This window comes from Thermobia domestica, chromosome 2, assembly GCF_964235325.1.
Source record: "Thermobia domestica chromosome 2, izTheDome1.hap1.1, whole genome shotgun sequence".
NCBI lineage: Eukaryota > Metazoa > Arthropoda > Insecta > Zygentoma > Lepismatidae > Thermobia > Thermobia domestica.
In genome coordinates, this window is record NC_137455.1 from 235,126,075 (window position 1) to 235,148,681 (window position 22,607).

Below are 22,607 nucleotides of genomic sequence, written 5' to 3' on the forward strand. Positions count from 1 at the left end.
TTACAAGAAAATGTAATTGCATGAGAAAAACCATATCAGGAAACCTCAAAGTTAAGACGGTGACCTTATCCGAATGGTAAACTTTGGCCGCAGTATATAAAGAATATATATATCGTGTTGCAATTCATCTAAAGGGACTAGATAGAACAGGGGAATAGAAACTTTTTTTAAAGGCTATTAAATTAATGCTTCCGTTCTCTCACGCAGCTGGTCATCTTTTCTATGAAAAATTTGCACATCTCTATACTCAACAGATGGAAGCCCTGGAGGCACATACGGTATCAGAAGATTAAAGAAACTAACAACTTAAATAACCTTCACGATTCGGCCACGAAATTTTCTACAGGATTAACACAACGTCAGACAAACGTTAGCAAGATTAATAAATCATTCCAAAATACTGTTACGATAACAGAAGTTCTAAAGTAATTTTGAGGAGACTGTCATCTCAGTGGCACGTTGAGTTAATACCATCTTTCTTGTGTGATAATATTTCATTGCACAAGAATATCAATTGGACTGCGCTGAATATAGCAAGTCTTTGCTGTACTGAGATTTAAAACCCACACGTAGAACAAAGAGTTCATGTACACGCAATGGTGTAGACGAACAATAGCAAGTAAAATCTGCGTTAAGTACATGACGTATATAAATTATGTTAAGCGATATTTTCAACTTATATCTTATGGATATATATTTTAATTAGACAGGAAAAATGACGAAAGATTAAAAAAAACAGACTACATGCACTACAACTAACCATACATAGTAATATTTGATAAGAAGCGTAGTGAGATTAGGATTTTTTAATTGCAAGTCACATGCTGTAATAGACTAAAATCAAGTTAATTATGACCGTCGTACATGTGAAGAACTAACATTTATCTACAAGGTTGCCGACTGTGGGTTTCTGCAGAAATAATGGTATTACTAATTGTAGATATCAGGATGCATTTAGATAAAAACATAAAACAGTAGGTGTCGAGATCCGCCATGAAACTTGCATTAGAACGTCTGAAATCAGTTTGCATGCAGTACAACCGAAGTGAGTTTGCGTTTTAAAATGCGAAAAGTATAGCAGCTAATATTGTTAGTAGGACTTGCAAATTCGAAATATTGGATTTTAAACCCCGTGACGTGCGGAAAAGAAGTCTAGCTTGGAAAGAATGAATATCACGGTGAGCTGATAAGGATAGGCACTATTTACGATATATGTCAGTCCAGTGTTCGCTATCAATTTAGTAACACTGGTCATCAGAAAGCAACCAAACTGTGGGCTGTGCGTGGGTGAAATTCAGATCTTTTAAGAAATTCGGTATAAGACTTCACGAGCAGTTGTTTTTGTTTTTAAGGTATAGTAAAGTGAAAGAGCGTTAAAATGATGGTCAATTGATGGTTAACTTGTGATAGGTCAGGCAACCCCAAGCTTGTGAAGGCTTTTGTGTTATACATCTACAGCTTCAGAAATCGCCTTAAAATGAGAACATTACCAGAGAGATGTCATTTGACTTCTTTGTCAAAGTATTCTACAATATCTGGTAACTAATTAAATCGATTTCTGATGAGTTGATATAAAAATAATTTTGAGGATGGACGGGAATCTTCGATTTTTAATTAAGGGTTTAGGGTGCAACAGTCGTGCCAATAACTCGAGGGTCCTATTTCGAGGTGCCCGGTAAAGCTAAACGTTTAATGCCGGCTTATGTCATTATTAGAATGCTGTGAAATTTAGAAATCAGCAGTTGACATCAGCATGTATTCCTTAATTCGTAATGGCTTATAGCTAGTAAAGAAATTTAATGATGAATCGGAAGCCGCAGAATCTTCTGTTCTGTACGTAGGTTATAAAAACGAAGCAGTAGTGCTTTTAAAGCTACTTTACTCATTATACAAATGTGTACCTTTTAGAAAAAACCGTGGAATTACTTCTCCCTTTAATAAGACGAGGGTATCACAGTCATATAGTTCTGGGAATGAACTGCGGTTTGTTTACGGTGGGCCCTGGGATTAGCAAAATATTGTGATACCAAATATAAAAAAACATTAGGATAAATTTATCAATGAAAATCAAGCAACTGCTATACTTCCTGTTTAAATGCAAATACAGTAATATTTAGTGTGCTTTCTTTTAAAGAAATCTACTTAGCAGTCATAACGCTCTCACCTTGTTCTTGATCGTTAGCCTGATTGAAACTGTTTAATACAAGGAGTTGTGTTCTTACGGATATATTATTTAAAGAAATTCTCCTTATGTTAACACTCGAGGCTAATAAATATGTTTAATTAACGTCCTTGCTGCTCACTAGGGCCTACATACACAGTTGTGTAGAATTCACTAGGTTCCGGTTTATCTTTAAAATTATTTTCACGATTGCACAATGAAAAAACTTGCTATGAAACCCCTTTATATTCTAACCTCCGAAGCAACCTCACTTTGGGTCTGAGACGGTGATCTGATCGATGAGACAAATAAAGAAACGATTTTAGGTTCTTTTGAGATCTTCTATTACACGGATAGGCAATATTTACGATATATGTCAGTCCAGTGTTCGCTACCAATTTAGTAAAACTGGTTATCACAAAGCAACCAAACTGTGGGCTGTGCGTGGGTGAAATTCAGATCTTTTAAGAAATTCGGTAGAAAACTTCACGAGCAGTTTTTTTTTTAGGCCACATACAAACAGAACCGAAATGAAATGCTACGAAATCAAAAATTTAAATAATTTTCTCGTCATTAAGAGAGTGCTTTACTTTTTTCATGTTGCAACAGGCTGTGACACGACCACAGCTATTCTCGGGAGAGAATGGTTACCAGTCCTCAAAATCCATCAAACAGACAAAAAAATATTTTGCAAGGTAGTCAGTCTTCAACCAACCAAATCTCAATCTCGAAACAATGGTTATTATTAGACATTTCTTATTTGCCTGTGCATGTCCTTCCTGGTACAAGCCATATCAGGAGTAGTTACAATTTATCAATATGTCCACTTTTTCCATTACGGCTTGTGTGTACCATTCATTAGGAAGTAGCTCAGAGTCCAGGTGCGAAATGGTCAAAGCATGAACCCAATGGAATGAGGTTGGTGTGTAAAAAGATGATATGCGAATTCCAAGACCCACACACCTATCATCGGCTCCAGCCTGATAATCTTACCTGTAGATAAGAAGTTACTGCTAAATAGGATTGTGAACGATCCACATGTAAGCTTAAAAGTGCCAATATGAAGTCTTCAAGGTTTTCTGCATTCTGCCAAGATATTCATTTACAAATGGCAGATCGGAAGACAATCTTATTTTATGCTGACGAACAACAGTTGTAGAAAACCAATATGTCATTTACAAGAGCTTAATTGTTGATCCAATCAGTTATGATTATTATTTCGTAACAACGTTCTCGCCTGATAGACCTAAAGAAAAATGGACACGAAGGCGATCTTGACGAAACTTTAAATGAAAAGGTAAGGACTAGCAAAAAAATGATGAAGGTGGTTTAGTGGTTAGTTTACGTATTTTGGAATCCTTTAACACGAGGTGCTTTTGTACCCGAGGAGAAAGTGAAACTGTTTCAGGACACATTTAAGTTAACGAGCAAAAACAGATTCATTCATATATCACATTCGCATACTACAGTATCATTCAATTCTACGTTTATAAGAATTGTTTATTGTTTGATTGTTTATATTTTAGTATGTGCAACTGCAGATGATTGACTCCGAGGATTCTGCCATCTGCAAATACACTTAAAATGATGTAACTATCGTCTTTTTTTCGAATCTCCTACAACGAAGTAAAATTTTACACTCTTAAAAAAGAACGAAGATTGGATTTTCCGTACATGCAAAGAATCCATGAACATTTCTAAGACTGGGTCGTAAGAATGAAAGCTCTACTATACGTCATTCACAGTTCGTTTGAACTTATTGCCCTTGTATTTATACGACATAAGGACTATCAATCCTTACTGCTAAGCACCATTTTACTTTGCGACTGTACCAAGCTACTTTTCAAATGGAAGCCAACGAAGCTTAACAATTTTCTGTAACAGTTATACTAGACATATGGTCGTAAGCTTGTAAAGGATTCAAATGCAAGTAATTGGCCTGAAAATCTAGTATTTGATTCTTAGGAAAATAGGTGCGTGTTTATCTTGTAGAGCAAGGCCCGCTTCTCTTGGCCTGTGAGACAAGTCCGGCCGATGAATTACTAAAGCTAGCGGTGCAATGCACTGATTCGCGATAAAGAGAAATTCTACAGGCTTGGTAGAATAGGTGTGGAACAGAGACATCAACAAAATTATCAGGTGATGTACTTGATTTTTTTTTTTTTTTGTACTTAGGTTACATTCGGAGATTTTCAGTCAAGTACTCCTGAAAGATATAAAACTTTCTAGGCTCACATCCCATATGTTGAGCCACAAGCCCTGAATATCCACCCTTGGGAATAGTGTTCGAGAACTTGCTCCTCTCGGTGGCCAAAATAAGTAATACAGACTTCTATAAACTTTTGATTAGCCTGAAAGTTAAACTTGTGTTAATAAATATCGAGGCGTCTTTTGCAACCTTGACTTATTGATCAAAATCCTATATTGATAACGCTACGTATCTCTCACACTTATCTTTAGGCTATAGAATATTAAATTATTTCTGGCTCGCATGGTTAATCTTGCACCACAGAGAGCCTTACCGCACGGTCTTATTAAGCTTATTGGAGAATTTAAATATCTCAATCTTCTCAACGTTTTCTCACCTGTAAGTAAATTCTGGTAAGCTTCCGCTCTGTAGCAGACTAGTACAGCAACTGTATCAGCATTCCGATAACTTTCATATCTGAGACGGAATGATCAACAAGAAGAATTTCTGTAATCTTATTTATTAAATTCAACACTAGCTCATCTCGCATTTGTGAATAGAGCTTGCGTGTCCTTTCACCGACTGAAAGTAGTCCTCTCAAAAGCAGATAACTACTCTACAAAATGTACATGATTAATCGCCAGCATTTGAGGCTTCCGAAGTGTACTCATCTCGACTGAACCAGAACTTCCGAAGTGAACACTGAACCAGACTGTCATTTGCCTGGTATGTTTGCGAACATATCCATGGCCGTTGAGAACAGGCATCCTAGATCACCAAGTAAATTCCTTTACAAAAATAGAAGCACCAAATCTTCTGTAGAATTCTGTTTAGGTGTTCGCTGCATATTGCGGGATAACATGGGAAACTGCCTAGAGTTCATTCCTTGCACAGTCCAAGAGCAGATAACATTGGCAAGAAGAAACTCGAAAAACACAGATATGTGCTTAGATCTAACCTTCAGACTGTTTTCAGAGAACATTGCATTACCAATTTATAGAAAGATACAGATATTTCATTAAGAGGAAATGTCGAGATACGTGTTGTTCTCTTATCATAACGAATGCTCTTATCATCAGTTAGCTAGCACTACAACGAACCATACATAGTAATATTTGATAAGACGCGTAGTGAGATTAGGATTTTTAATTGTAACTTACAAGCTGTAATAATCAAAAATTTGTGGGAAAATTACTTTCATATGACAAATTATTTAAGGTTTATCTACAAGGTTGCCGACTGTGGTTTTTTGCAGAAATTATGGTATTACTAATTGTAGATATGAGGATGCAATTAGATAAAAAGATAATGACAGTACATGTCGAGATCCGCAATGACACTTGTGTTAGAACGAGTGGAATCAGTGGCCTGCATTAAAGACTACGAGAAGGCGTGCGTTGAAATGGGAAAAGTACGACAGCTCATTTTGTCCTTAGGACTTGCAAATTCGAAATATTCGAGTTTAAAACTAGTGACGTGGGGAACACGAAGTCTTTAGCTTAGAAAGACTGGAAATCACGGTGAGCTCATATGGAAGCCTATGTCAGTCTAAAAATTTTCTGAAATTTAGAAATCAGCAACTGACGTCGCGATGTATTAATAAATTCCTATTGCTTTAGTGCTAGTAAACAAATTCAACAATGAATCGGAGGCCGCAGTATCTTGCGTTGCGGACCTAGGTCTTAAGAACGAATCACCAGTGCTTTAGCTGCTGAAAATAAGCTTCTCATATAAACTCACTGTATGCTTTGATTTCTAAGTGATTGATTTGAAGCTGAAAATAAGCTTCTAATATAAACTCACTGTATGCTTTGATTTCTAAGTGATTGATTTGATTGTAAGTAACTAAGTGATACATATTTCAAAAAGCACAAAAACTCATTTATTCAGAGTCTGTTGGTGAAAATTCTCCATATCCAAGTTATAGAATGATAACACAGCAGAATTGTCTTTATAAGAATATCGTATCACATTTCGTCATTCTTACATCCTCTTCCCCTCTTATGCTATACACTAATGTTCTTGGTGTGTCAATGCTGTCTTACTCGGAAGATTTATACTAATACTAATACATATTCTACATTTTTGCATACAGTAAATAAATGAAAGAAAAGTCAACAAAGCACATGCGTTAAGACGTTAGTTCTTTTTGGTGTGTTTTGAGCAATGAATAAGTTCAGCTAGTCGATATGTAATTTACAAACGCTCCTTACTTTCATTTTTAAGTTGTCAGTAACTAACGATTAGGAAGAATGTGGTACATCTTTCAAAGACTCCGTTGGGCTTATTGAATAGCCTCACTTTTCAATTGATATTATCTGACCTTTTGATACAATTCCGTTCTTACATTTTATACTAACCGATGACAAACAAGAGGCTTTTTTATGTTCTTAACACTCCTTTGGTTGTACTTAATGAGCTCTTTTCAGTGGTAAATAATAGAAACATTACCATAATTGCGTTTTCTCACTTGTATTTAAATGCGTGAGAAGGTAATGTTGATTTTAGTCTATTACCAGTTTCAAACTCTTGTTTCGCCCTATAAAATACAGCACCTTTTCAACCGTAAATATCTAACAATTTATGGCAATTCAGTTAATATATTTATTCTTAAAAATTTTGGAATTTAAAAGTGAGTGCATTCACTAAGCAGAATGGAGTGCTTCGAAACTTGGGTAGAACCTTGCTGATGGTTACTTACCGAGATGAATAAGAGAGTTAAAAGAACGGAATTGTCATTCATTCTCTTTTCATATTTACAATAGAAAGTGGGTCTACTTAGTATGGCCAAAGGAGCTGTTTGGAAGATGAAGCACACTTCTGAAGATCATTACTTAATCATGTATGTTAGAATAAAATAAAAGAATCAGTCGTAAATTATCAAATATTTATAAATGAAGAGGGGCGAGTACTGCGAAAGGTGTGTATGTCATATAACACCAAATCATGCTTATCGTTAGTTTAGATAAAACGATAGATCGCAATTGTCGTAAACTGTCATGTATTTATAATTGAAAAACTAGATAATTTAGTAGTGCGAAACAAGTGATCAGAATATGAAATAGAATTTTGCTGATCGCTAGTATCTGGGATACTTAAAAATAAAACGAAACAACGAAGCACTCATAAATTGTCATATAATTACATTAGGAAAGGGAGTCCTTCGCGTATGGGAAAGGTGTGTTTTGGTGTATAAAGCAGACTCTTGATAATCCTTTGTTATATCAACTGTTTTAGAATAAAATAAATTAGAGAATTCACATAATTATCGATATGTAGTATTAAAAATTAGTTCATTCTCTAAAGTGAATGGTGTGTTTGAATTCTGATACAGAAATTTGGCGATCGCTAGCTGAAGTCATAATTAAGAATAAAGTAATAATAACACAATACTGTTATTTAAAATTGAAATGTGAGTTTATTCAATACCTCCAAACGAGTATTTATAAGCTGAAGTAGTTTCTTGCTGATCGTTTAGTTACTGACATATTTAAAAATAACATAAGAGAAAGGATGAGGTAAATTGACGAATATTTAAGATTGAAAATTTTCTTCACTGATAGGGCGTGAGCTGTGTTTTGGTATGTAAAAAAAAACTTTTGATGATAGTCACTGAACCCTTTAATTTAAATGAAATAATATAACTGTCGTAGATTCTCAGATATTTACTATTAAAGCCGATTCTATAGTAAAGATGTGTTTTTAAGCTGAGGTAGACTCCTGCTAATCGTTAGTTACTGACATATATAGTAGAAAATGAAAGATCGGAATAGTCGTAAATATTGACATTATCAAGTGAAAAGTGATTCTATTCTTTATGGTGAAAGTATTGTTTCCAATCCGAATTAACTCTTGCTGATCGTTAGTTACTGATATATTTTAGAATAAAATGAAAGAATGGAGTTGTCGTGAATGCCAGGTACAATTAAAATTGAGAAAAAAACGTTATTGTCGTTATTTCAAAGATATGTAATAAGAGTTTAGAAGATGAAGCACTCTCTTGCTGATCGTTCGTTAACATATTTGTGAACAAAATGGGAGATCGGTATTGTCTTAAATTGAAAAAAGAGTTGTCTTAAAATGTTAGATATTTATAATTGAAAAGTGAGGTGATATTTTATTGCGAAGAGACTATATCAAAAATGAACCAGACTCTTGCTAACCATTAGTTAGTGAATTAATTAAGTATAAAATAAAAGAAGGCAAGCGTCGTAAATTTTCAGAGATTTTAAATATGAAAATTTTTCCATTCAATAGGTCGAAACTAGTGGTTGGAAGTAGAAGTAAACTCTTGCTGACGGTTATCCACATATTTAAAAAAAAAAAAACGAAAAAGCGGGATTGTCCGACATTGTCAGATATTTACAATGGTTAAAAGAGTTAATTGTACTAAATTGTGTGATATAATGAATGAAATTGAGTCCTTTGAGTTGGGTGAACGTTGAGCTTGGAACATGTAGCAGACTCTTCTTGATGGTTAACCACTGAAATATACAAAAAAAACGTTATTTTCGTTTATTGTCGTTCATTGTTATCGTGTTACAATTGAAAACTTGTTCCATTTCATTTGGGCAAAAGGAACATTTCATCTGCGGATATGAAAGTGATACTCATTGTCGTTTTACTGACTTATATTCGTACAAGAAGAACAACGGAATAGGGTAAGTTTGAGATAATTACAACTGAAAGTTGTGTCCACTCAGCATCTCAAACGACTGTAAAACCTCACGCAGACTTTCGCAGATTGTTAGTTACTGACATATTGAAGCACAAAATGAAAAAACGAATCGGCATAATTTGTCAGAAATTAACAATTAGGCGTAGAGAGTGTTTGGAAAATGATGCAGACTCTGTGATCAATATGTACTCACGGATTTAAGAATAATCTGATAGAACGGAATTGACTGAAATTGTCTGATAACTAGAACTTAAAACGGACTCTACTTAGTAGGGCGAAAGGAATGTTGGAAGATGAAGCAGATTACTAGTGATCGATATCTACAGACATATTTAAGAATGAATTGTATTGTTTCTAATATACTTGCAAATGTAAATAGAGAATATCCGATAAAGCGAAACGCGAGTTTGTCACGTTCGTTAGTTACTGACATCTTTAAGAATAAAATGGAAGATCGGAATTGTCGTGAATTGTGATATTTACAACTAAAAGGTGTTGAGGGTTGAGGGCATTGAAAGGCTTGAGGAACAAGGGAATGTGAAATCGACACTTGCTAAACTCTTGCAGACATATTTGATAATATAATGAAACCAAATACGTATTTAAAATGTAAAAAAAATTATAACTGAAACTGGAGTTGATTCAGTAGGAGGAAACGAGTGTTTGAACTATGTGGCATGCTGTAAATTCGTTAGCTACTGACATATTAAAAAATGAGAGAAAGGAACTGTTTTAAATTGTCTGATATTTAATAATAAAAGTTATCTCATTCAGCAGAGTGAAAGGAATCTTTCGGAGTTTATGTGCATGCTAACTGCTTGCATTAGTTCTGATAAGAGAACAACACCTATCTCGACATCTCTTAATAATATATCTGAATTTGTCCGTAACTTGGTAATGTAATATTCTCTGAAAACAGTCTAAAGTTAAGATATAAGCACATATATGTGTTTTTCCACTTTCTTCTTGCCAATGTTAACGGCTCTTAGCTGGACTGTGCAAGAAATGTACTCTAGGCAGTTTGCCATGATATTCCGCTATATGCAGCGTTCATCTATGCAGAATTCTACAGACGATTTGGTAGTTATATTTTCGTAAATGAATTTACTTGGTGATCTAGGATGGCTCTGGTCAACGGCCATGGATATGCTCGCATACATACCAGGCCAAATTACAGTCAGGTTCAGTGTTAGATATGAGTACACTTCGTAAGACTCAACTGCTGGTGATTAATCGGGTACATTTTGTGGAGTAGCTTTCTGCTCTTTAGAAGATACCTTTGAGTATGTGGAAAGACACGTCAGCGAGATAAGGTAGTGTTTAATTTAATAAATAAGATTAGAGATATTCTTCTTGTTGATCAATCCGTCTCGAATATGAAAGGTGTCTAAAAGCTAATAGAGTTGGTGCACTAATCTGCTACAGAGGGAAAGCTTACTAGAACTTTACTTGCCGGTGAGAAAACGTTGAGAATATTGAGAAATTCAAATCCTCCAATAAGTTTAGTATGACTGTGCGATATGGCAGTCTGTAGTACAAGAGGAACCGTGTTCGTGAAAAAGATTTCTACTAGTTAGATCAAGGTTTTATAGCTTGAAGATTAGTGTGATAGATATGTTATCAATATAGCAACTTGATGAAATGAGTCAAGGTTGCAAAAGACGCATGGAATTTTTTATAGATGGAAGTTTATACTTGAAAGGCGTTTTAAGTTTATACTTGAAAGGTGACATTTCTAATCGGTTCAAAGGTCAAATCAGTTCCCATGCAGTACAACCGACGAGAACGGGCGGGTGAAATGGGAAAAGTACGGAAGGTCATATAATCGTTACGACTTGCAAATTGGAAATATTCGAGTTTAAACTTGAAACGTACGGAACAAGAAGCATTTAGGCGAGAAAGAATGAATATCGAGGTGAGCTCATAAGGTATAGTAAAGAGAAAGCGCATTATTTGATGGACAAGTTGATAGGTCACTTGCGAAAGGACAGGCATCCCCGAGATTGTGAAGCTTTTTGTAATCTGCATCCACAACAATAGAAATCCCCTTAAAATAACAACATTAGCAGAGATACAAATTGAAGCAGAGATGATACTTGACTTCATTATAATATGATTTTACAATGTCTGAAGACAAATATTATTCGATCTTTAAGTGATGCGGTTATTAAAGAAATAATTTTGAGGATGGACGGAGAAGTTCGATTTTGATTTATGGTTTAGAATGCAACAGGTGTGCCAATAATTCGAGGGTTCTATTTCGAGGTGCTTGGTAAGGCTAAACGGCTTATGACGGATTAGCTGCTTGTTACAATGCTGTGTAATTTAGAAGTTATCAGTTGACATTGGCATGAATTCCTTAATTCCTTTGGGTTTAGAGCTAGTAAAAAAAAATTCAACAATTAATCGGAGGCCGCAGTATTTTGTGTTGTGTACCTAGGTTTAAAAACAAAGTAGTAATGCTTTCAAAGCTGCTTTATTCATATTATTCAATGGCGTACCATTTATAAACCGTGGATTTTCTTCTTCCTATAATAAGACGACGGTATCACAGTCATATAGCATTGAGAAAATACAGCGGTTTTAGGTGGGCCCTTGGGATTAAAAATGTTGTGTACCAAATGTAATAATCATAAGTATTAATTTATCAATGATTATCAAGCAATTGCTATACTTCCTGTTTATATTCAACTACAATACTATTTGAGAGTGCTTCCTGCTGAAGAAATCTACCTAGCACGCATAACGCTCTCACATTGTTCTTGATCGTTAGCCTAATAGAAACTCTTTAATCCAAAGAGTTGTGTTCTTACGGATACAATATTTATAGAAATTCTCCCGTGTGTTAAAACTCGTGGCTATCAAGTATGCATTTAATTAGCGTCCTGGCTGCTTACTAGTTCTTACATACAGAGTTGTGTAGTATTGACTAGGTTTCGGTCTTTCATTAATAATATTTTCACGATTACATAATGATATAAACTTGATATGGAACCCATTATATTCTAACTTCCATAGCTGCCTTACTTTGGGTCTGAGACCGGTGATCTAATCGATGAGACAAATATAGAATCGATTTTAGGTTTTTTTGAGAATTTCGCTTAGTCGGTTAGGTGGAAAATATTAACGGTAGTTCTGTGTTCGCTAGCAAATTGGTAACACTGGTCATGACAAAGCAACCAAACTGTGGGCGAATCAAATGATCTTTTCATATAATCTCATTGTATGCTTTGATTAGTAATCTCATTGTATTCTTTGATTAGTAGAACCAGGTGAGTCCGTTATGGGTGCTAAGTAGATTTTTTCAGCAGGTATTACTCTCAAATAATATTGTAGTTGTATATAAACGGGAAGTATAGGAATTGCTTGATTATCATTGGTAAATTAATACTTGATTTTTACATTTGGTATTTCAACATTTTTCAATTGCAAGGGCCCACCTTAAAAAAAAAAAAAAAAACGCTGTAATTCCGAAAGCTATACGTGTCTGATACCCCCGTCTTATTAAAGGGTGAAGTAAATCCACGGTTTTTTTTTACATAGTACGCCATTCTATAAAGTGAGTTAAAGATCTCTAAAAGCACTATTGCATCGTCTTAAGACCAAGGTACTCAACACAAGATCTTACGGCTTCAGATTAATTGTTGACTTTCTTTATTAGCTTTATGCCATTAGGAATTAATTAATAGATGCCGATGTCCACTGCTGGCTTCGAATTTCACAGCGTTGTAAGAAGGACCTAGCCCGGCAAAATCCGTTTAGCCCTGCGCTAACCTCTATATGAAACCCTCGAGTTATTGGCGCTGTTGTAGTACTCTAAACAACTAATAAAAAGTCGAAGATTACCTTGCATCCTCAAAATTATTTCTTTTATCACCGCATCTCTTAGAGATCGATTAAATATTTTAATAATATCTCTTTTCAGACAATGTAGAATACTATTGCAATGAAGTCAAGTGACGTCTCTGCTAATTTTCTCATTTTAAGACGATTTTTCACGTAGTGGATGCATATTAGAAAAAGCTTCTCAAGGTCGGGGATGCTTATCATATCGCAAGTTACCCATCAACTTATCGATCATTTAACGCGCTTTCTCTTTACTATACCTTATGCTAACCGTGATAATCATTCTTCCTTAGCTAAAGACTTCCTGCCCGCACGTCACTGGTTTTAAACTCGAATATTTCGAATAAGCAAGTCCTAAGGACAATATGTGCTGGCGTACTTTTCCCATTTCAACCCACGCTCCTGTCGGTTGTACTGCATGCAAACTGATATCTACAAGTAGTAATACCATTATTTCTGCAGAAAGCCACAGTCGGCAGCCTTGTAGATATGCCACATGAAAGTAATTTTTCAAGAGATTTTAGTTTATTACAGGGTGTAAGTTGTAATTGAAAAATCCTAATCTTACTTCGCTTCTTATCAAATATTACAATTTCTGGTTAGTTCTAGTGACTGCTTGCATTCGTTATGAAAAGAAAACAATACGTATCTCGACATATCCTCTTAGTAAAATATCAGAATGTTTCTGTAACTTGGTAATACTATGCTCTTTGAAAACAGTCTGAAATATAGATCTAAGCTCATATCTGTGAGTTTCGACTTTTTTCTGGCCAATATTAACGGCTCATAGCTGTACTGTGCATCGATTGTACTATAGGCAGTTTGCCATGATATTCCGCTATATGCAGCGATGATGTATGCAGAATTCTACAGACGATTTGGTGCCTCTATTTTTGTAAAGGAATATATTTAGTTTTCTAGGATGATTGTGGTCAACGCCCATACACATGCTCGCATACATACCAGGCCAAGGTACAGTCAGCTTCAGTGTTAGACACGAGTACACTTCATAATCCTCAAATGCTGGCGATTGCAGTTGAGTAGCTGCATTATCGGGTACATATTGTGGAGTAGTTTTCTACTTTTTAGAAGATAGCTTTGAGTCGATGGACAAGACACACAAGCTGTATTCAGTCAGCGAGATGAGGTAGTGATGAATTTAATAAATAAGATTACACAAATACTTCTTCTTAATCATTCCGTCTCATATGTGAAACGTGTCAAAGAGCTAATACAATTGGTGAACTAATCTGCTACAGAGGTGAAGCTTAGCAGAAGTTTACTCACCGGTGAGCAAACGTTTGGAAGATCGAGAAATTCAAATCCTGCTATAAGCTTATAAAATGTGTGTGACATGGCAGTCTGTAGTGCAAGATGAACCGTGCGAGTCAGAAAGACTTTAAGGTTCTATAGCCTGAAGATTAGTGTGATAGATACGTTGCGTTCTCAATATAGCAGCTAGATGAAGTGAGTCAAGGTTGCAAAAGTCGACTCGAAATTTTTATACACGCAAGATAAACTAAAAGCTAAGCGAAAGTTAATAGCAGTATTTATTACTTTCTATGGGCATCGGGACGAGCCAGTACTCGAACACTATTACTATGTTAGAAAATTCATTGCTTGTGCTGGAAGATGTGGAAAGTGAACCTAGGAAATTTTATATCTTTCAGGTGTACTTAAATGAAAATCTCCCAATGTGACCTAAGTACGGAAGAAATTGTGTCAATTGATAATTTTGTAGATGTCTGTGTTTTACACCTCTTCTACCATGCCTGTATAATTACTTTCTATAGCGAATCAGTTCTTTAAACCGAGAGCTTCATAAATTCATCGGCCGGACTTGTCTCACAAACCAAGAGAAGCGTGGCTGGGTCTACAAGGTAATCTCGTACCTAATTACTTAAAAATATGCTATTAGAGTTTCAGGCCAATAAGCTGCATGCGATTCCTTTACAAGCTTACGACTATAATTGTAATATAACTGTTACGGAAAATTGTTACGCTTAGTTGCCTTCTGAGTGAAAAGCAGCTTGGTTCAGTGCAAAGGAAGAAGATGCTGAGCAGTACGTATTGATTGTCGTTCTGTCGTATAAAACCTAATGCAATAAGTCGAAAGCAACAGGGATAGACGTGTAATAGAGATTTCATTCTTGGAAAAAATGAACATGGAGTCTTTGCATGTACCGCATATCGATGCATCGTTGTTTATTAAGTGTTAAACTTTGCTTAACTTTACTTAACTTTGTTAAACAAAGCAGAATTAAACTTTGCTACTCTTTAGGAGATTCTAAAACTAAACGCCAGCGTGGCAAAAGGAGTGTTTGGAAGATGAGGATGGCTTTTGTTGTTCGTTAGAAACTAAAATAATTAAGAATAAAATGAATTAACGGTATTCTCTTAATTTGTCATATTTAAATTAAAATATTGGTCAATTAAATTAAGAAGGGACAAAGGAAAGTTTAGGCTGAAGTAAATCCTTGCTGGTTTGTAGTTGTCTATATATTAAAGAATATATTTATAGAGCGGAAATGTCGTAAATGGTCAGATATTTACAATAGAAAACTGGTTATTCAGTAAGAGAAAGGACTGTTTCAAAGATGAGGCAAACAATTTTTATTTGTTTGTTACCTTCATATTTAACATTAAATGAACAATAACGATATTGTCACAATTTGTAACATATTTACCTTTGAAAAACAAATCTCCTCAGAAGAACGAAAGGAGTATTTTCAAGGTGAAGAACATTCTTTCTGATCGGTAGTTTCCGACATATTTCAGAATCTAATGTTATAATGGATTGTCCTAAAGTATCAGATATACACAAAAAGCGAATCCATTGATGGAGTGAAAGAGTGCTTCGAAGCTGATGCAGACTGTAGTTGGTCCCTCTGACTTATTATTAGTTATAGTATATATTCTGCAGTTAGATTTAAGTGATTTCTTTAATCATTTATGGAATTACTAGCTGACCAGATTTTGGAGTGATCTGAGTGACGCCAGTCACATTGCTTTCGCAGTTCCTTATCTGTACTTTCTGATGTCCGAGTTATCGCAATGTTCCGTGCATCGTAGCCAGTGGACTAGAATTAACATAAATTATTTTCCACTTTCTGTTTGTATATGAATACTGGTGAGTTAACTGAGTGATTATTAGATTTAAGTATGAACACTCTTCAGTTGACCACTGCATTATGTGCCACCACCGCGCTCGTTGGGGCCGGAATTACATCTGACTGTTTTAAGGGGCACAAGCTATTTGTCAGCGAAGGTTTTCTTACGGTTAGCCCCCAACTAGTGACGTACGGTGTTCAAATTACTTTGTGCGTACCTGGCAGTTATATACGCGCCCTCCAACTAGTATTCTACCTTCCAGACAATTTTATTGCCTGAAGATTCATCTTAACTCTTCAGGATTGTTTCGCGCAGCAACTGGATATCTACGTGGGACTATCCAAGCAATTGGAGCTCGGAGCGCGGGCATATGGAGCTTGAAGTACTCTCTTGTGAACTTTACTTACTGGCATATTGCACAATAAAACAAAATACCATAATTGTATTAATATGTCAGATATTTACAATTGAAGAGCGATTCCAATATATAAAACCATATAATATTTTGGAAGCAGAGAAATTATACTCTTGCTGATCTTCAGTTACTGACAATTTTAGCTATAAATGAATTGTTCGTGTTGATTGTTTTATCCGACACAACAGGCAAAAAACAGAAAAAACAATTGTCGTTGGAATTGGGAAATTTTCAAATATTTAACATCGATAAGTGAGTACGTTTATATGTGCAAAAGGAGCAAACTATTGGTGGTCTTTTTTTGCCGATATATTGAGGAACAAAAAGAAGTAACGAAATAAGTGTAAACTATTGGATATCTACAATTGAGATGTTGTTCCAACCAGTATAGCTAAGAAAGGTTCGATAGAGGAATTTCCTATTCTCGGTACTTACTGACATATTTAAGTGTTACGGCATAGAACGGAATTGTCGTAATTTGTCATATATTTATATTTGAAATTGGATTCTATTGAGTTGGGTGAATGGTCTTTCGAAATAGCAAGCAGAGTTCTTATTTTATCGAACCCAGCCAAATAAGTTGTGTGGGACAGTGTCGTAACCGTAGATTTACGCAGGGTATTCCCGAATCTTCCCGCTTCTCATTCCAGCAATCACTCTATTATCAGTGTATTAATTTATTCCTTGGGTACCGTAGTTCAATGGTAGAGCGCTTCCTATTGAGCGTGGGGACCTTATTGTTCCGTGCCCCAACCATTTAAGTTGTTTGGAGGACAGGATCGCATCCGTGGGTTTTCTCACGGTACTCCCGCTTCTTCATATATTTAATTACAGCAGTTCCTCTATTATCATTGACTTGCTTTAATCACTGGGGCCAGCGGCTCTGTGGTAGCGCATCCTCTTGTAAATACTAATTTTATAAATACTAATTTTATAAATACTAATAATCTTATAAATACTAATTTTGCCATACCGAATAGACTCACTATTCAGTTACTATTATTTGATAATATATGACAATTTTTTTCTTTCATTTATATCTAGATGTCTCACTAACTTACGATCACTAAGAGTCTGCCTCATTTTCGAAAAACTCCTTTCGCCGCTTTAGAATGTAAATAGTACGACAATTCCTTTCTATCAGCTTATTCTTAAATATGTCAGTAACAAACGATTAGCACAGTCTGCTTCATCATTCGACCACTATGTTTGCGATACAGAATCATCACTCTTTTCAATCTTAAATATGTGGAGAACTAACGATAACAAAGGTTTCATTCAGGTTTCAAATATACTCTTGGTTTCTCTGGTTAGACTCACTCACCAATTGTAAATGTTTGACCAAGTACCAAATTTCCACCTTTTTACTAAATTCATAAATATGTCAGTTATTAACGATGAGCGAAAATCTGCTATTGCTTCCAACTTTTGCTTTCGCCCTGCTAGGCTACTAAGCTTGCCAATGTATATATCTGAAAATTTTCAATACTTCCATTACTTTCTTTTATTCTGTCTGTTCAGTAAGTAACGAATGTCAAGGATCTGCTATATTTCCAAGACATACCTTTCGCCCTAGTAAATGGACTCGAATTTAAATTTCTAACAGTTTTTATGTGTTCCGTTCCTTGATTCTGTCCTTAAACATGACAAAAACAAACGATCACCATTAGTCCTCTTTATCTGCGATTACTGCTTTCGTCCTAGTGTATGTACTCACTTATCAATTGTAAGTAACTGATAGTTTACGACAATTCCATTCTTTGATTTACTCATATATGAAGGCAACTAACGATCAGCAAGTGGTTGCTTCACATTCCAAACATCCCTTTAGCATTACTAAATTGACTCATTGTTTAGCAAGAGATCAGTTACGGTTCGAAAAACTTTTAACGCCCTACTTAATAGACTCAATTTCAGTTTTAAATATCTGAAAGTTCGATATTTACAACTGAAATTCGAAAGTACATTATTTCATTGTATTCTTAAATATTTTTTGCAACTAACGATTACCATGAGTCTGTCACATCATTGAATCAATTTAAAATTATAAATCACAGATATTTTACAACAATTCCTTTCTTTGTCTTAATACTATATAATCAGCAAATTATTATGATTGTTGTTGGAGAAATGCGTGCGATTCCCGGTCGAAGTTCGTTTCTCGGGCGTTACGTTAATTTTCAGGTTTACTTCTCATATAGCCTCACTGGTGAATGGGCGCTAACCCAAAATCTATTATTAGTATTATTATATAAGTAGAAAAAAGAAATAGTTTTAGGGTACTAAATTTGTTGAGATCTTTTATTTTTTCCTTGTATGGACTATATTGTTGTCTTGGTGTCAGAACCATTTTAGATAGGCTTTCACGATGATCTCACTTTTTTTTAATTAAAAGTCCTAATAGGTCTCACCATTTGCTTGAATCAATTTCATCGCATAAGAATGCACTTGGCTTACATAATACCTTAACCATCACCTTACTGCAAACATTATCGCTATGTATTTTACGTGAGAGGTTGAGGTGTGTTGTCTATTGTTTTCAAATCTGTTTTGTCTCAGGTTCAAAATAGTGGATGTAAGAAATACATTGAATTACGATATATTTTTAAAACCTGGTTGTACTATCTTTTAAGGTTAAATGATGTTCTCAAAACTCCGATCTCTTTTACATTTTCCTATATAAAAGATTGTCTTAAGAGAAATGAAACTGATATGAGAAATGAAAGTGAAGCATCCCACTACTTAGTATATCTTAGTTCGTGCCTAGTGCGATGTATCAACCTCGAGGGGAAACGAATACGAACAGAATTCGCTGCCGACTGTGTCCAGCATTCAGATCAGGTAACAGGGGTCCTCATTATCTTCCCTCATTCTCTGCCACATTTGTGTCTTCAATACTTCATCAGAGGATTTTCAAACTTCTGATACAAAGTGCCTATATTATCTATAGTATACCAAAACTTTCATTTTATAATACTGTCATGGATAACATCAATGTTTTCTGGACCAGTGTTATCGAAGATGCAGTGCAGCGAAGTTAATAAAAAAAATATCTTTCACCTTATAGAAATGTGAAACAAGAATTCTCACAGTGGCTTTAGAAGTTGCACGTTTGCTCAACAATTGACACATAACTTGGTGGCTTCTTGGAGTGATATCCTTCTAGTAGATGTAGAAAATCAAAGCTCTGTAGCCTCCGATGATCCGGCGCACCATAGAGCCGGTTAGGTTGAAATGAACATATCCGCTCTGTGATCCATCCTCTCGATTTTGCTTGGAAGACGTGATATGTGAGCGGTTTCTCTGAGCTCGGGTCTGTAGCGAATAAGACGCGAGCCGACCTATTTAAAACAGTTGCACAATTAGAGTCAAAACGTTTCATTCAGCGCATTTAAATAGACTGAATATCGTCTCTAGAAGTTAGATCAATTGCTGCTTTTATGGAAGAGTATATATGACCGGGTTATTGAGTTTTCCTGAATGTAGTCTGTATTTAAAAAAAACCTTGTTTCGGCTGTGATGAGGATTGTTGCAAAACAAAGTTCTTATAAAGGCAGGTTTAAATTTCCAACTCGATATATTTCTTGTCTAGCTATATAGATGAAATAATGGATTTACGCAGTGTTTAGTTCCTTTTATTAATTCAGGTGAGTAGGGACATTGTTTTTATTAGACATTTGAAAAACAAATACTAAAAACAACGTTGTTTCATTATTATTAAAAAATAAAACTTCAGAGGTTTTGTTTACATCACTTTTCGCATCCACACCGCACCGTAGGATTTTCTTCGGGGAAAAATTATTTAAGTGACAATTAGCTCATATCCTCTTTCTTGTTTATGCAACTAGTTGTTCTATTGGAAATAGCATTAAAAGTGATTCATGAGTATCAACTTGGAAAACAAAGAAGCTGATGGTCTAACACGCTTTACAGCGTAAGCGTGAGTACACATTATTTATCGGAAAATGGATTACCTATAAGGTAGTCCAAACTTTTGAATAAATAAAGGGTAATTTAGAGGAGACCTAATTTAGGCAATTTAAAAGAAAACTATATAGAAACATAATTTGACAGAAACGTGTATCACCTTGTCTACTTTCGGTTCAATCTTTCGGTTATGTACTTTTGAAATGTATCGAGGTATTTTGTAATCAACTTTTTGTTATATAAAGTATATAACACGGCTCATTTTGGGTAAGAGTAGATAGTATATAACTTAAAGACGGTTCCAAAGAAGCGCGTTATTCTAGGAAAGCTAGCTACAAATTTTGTAGGTCTAGAATTAGCGGAGCTACAAGTCATAACCTGTAACTTTGAGCAATAACTAAGTATCATATGTTTATATTTTGATCGAATTTTACAAAAAAGCTACAAATAAACCTTTTCCAGGACCGAAAATATTTTTTAACATTATTTCCTCGTATTTTTAGTAAATTTTTATATCATGATAGGAAGAAAAATGTTTGTGTTTTCATTTATATGTTATTTTAGCTTATAAGAATGTCCCAAGAAAAATTTTCTAAAAGAAATTGCGTACTGATGATCGATCAAAAGTATAGTAATGAATCTTATAATTCCCTTACATGACAATATATATACTTTTTAGAACAGCAGACAAACGCACACTTTACTGTGAAATGAAAATTGACAGACTAAGCTATTATGTAGGATTTTAACCAAACTTTTGTACTAGCTGTAGACCTGCTGCTTTTGAAAAATAATTTCCTGATCACTGCTTATACTGAATTAATGTTTGCAAATGGTGAAAATTATATACTTGTCTTCTACGTTTGCCTTTCGAGTCCACTCTAGGCGATTTGCGTTCGTTGATCTCAACAAGCAATAGGACGAACTTGATCAACTAGCTGACTTGGTTTTCTGTATGCTCAAAAAACTGTTACAGTTATGGATATGTTTAAGAAAGATTTGCAAAAAACTTTATCCGGTTTTAAACATTGGTGTCAACCGGCTCGTCTGGAGCCCTGAGCCACCACTACATCTTAAAGTCTGGCTCGATTCAAGTGAACCACAGCTCGAGTCGTGATGATTGGAATGAGTTATTGGTTCCGTTCGGCTAGGCCCATTTCCTAGAACAGGGTAAGTTGAGATGAGCTACCTGCTCGATTCGGCTCGGCTAAGCTAGTTGAGGTGCTTCATCCTCTCGAGCCTGTTCGGTTAAGGTGAGCCATCAGCTCGGTTCGGCTCAACTCAGGTAAGCCATTGCCTCGAGTCGGCTCAGTTGGAATGAACCATCGGCTGGAGCGTAGAGAAAACAATTAAATTCACTCGGAAAATACTCATGAGAGATTGTTCGGTGTAAGATTATGCCGGTGCTTCAAAAAACGGCTGGCATTCTTGTTAGATAGAATCTAGCAAATGTGATACCATTGATAGTAATTAAGACGTCTAGTAAAGACGTTTTAGTTTTAGAGTTCGTCGTGAAAATTTATTAAAAATGCTTATGATACATCAAGATAACAACAAACTGTTTATAGCTGTAACCAGTGATTTAGATTAGATTTTTTGGTTGGGAAGGGAGCAAGCATTAAGACATGTATTTGCGTTCATAGAAAAGTTTTTCTTTTTTTCGGGCCCCCTCTTTAATTCCTACACTTACCCCTTATAGACCTCCAGAGAGAGTGCGCTCTCCCGCACAGTAAGGTTCCATTTGTCACGCCATTGAGGCTGTCTCGTACATGACAATTTAATTAAGAGAACAATATTAACAAATCTCAAAGCTATACTAATATGTCATTTTTAGAGCACATAATAGTAGATATTTTTTTTCTGAAATGGGCCCTAGTATCATTTTTTAAATTTACCTTTTGTGTGTCGTTTTGTTTATACAATGTACTGAAGATGTGTGATAGTTCATTTATAATTTCATCTTCGTATCGTATATGAGTGACAAAAATTGTCTTAAAATGGGTCTCTATCGAACGGGGGGGACCTTCTCTGAAAGAGGGCAGTTGCCCAATGCACCTCAAAAGTTACGACCATTGGTGTAAGAAGAAACTTTGAGGAAATGAAATGTCTCAAAAAATTTTGTACCCTAATACTATTTCGATTTCCTACTTATAATAATGATAATAATAATAATAAATGTGAATTTGAGTTTATTGTCTCTTTCAGGAGCGAGACTATATGGCAACGTACGAGAACGAGAACCTATGCATAAACGTAGGCCTCGAACCACATGAACTCCTCA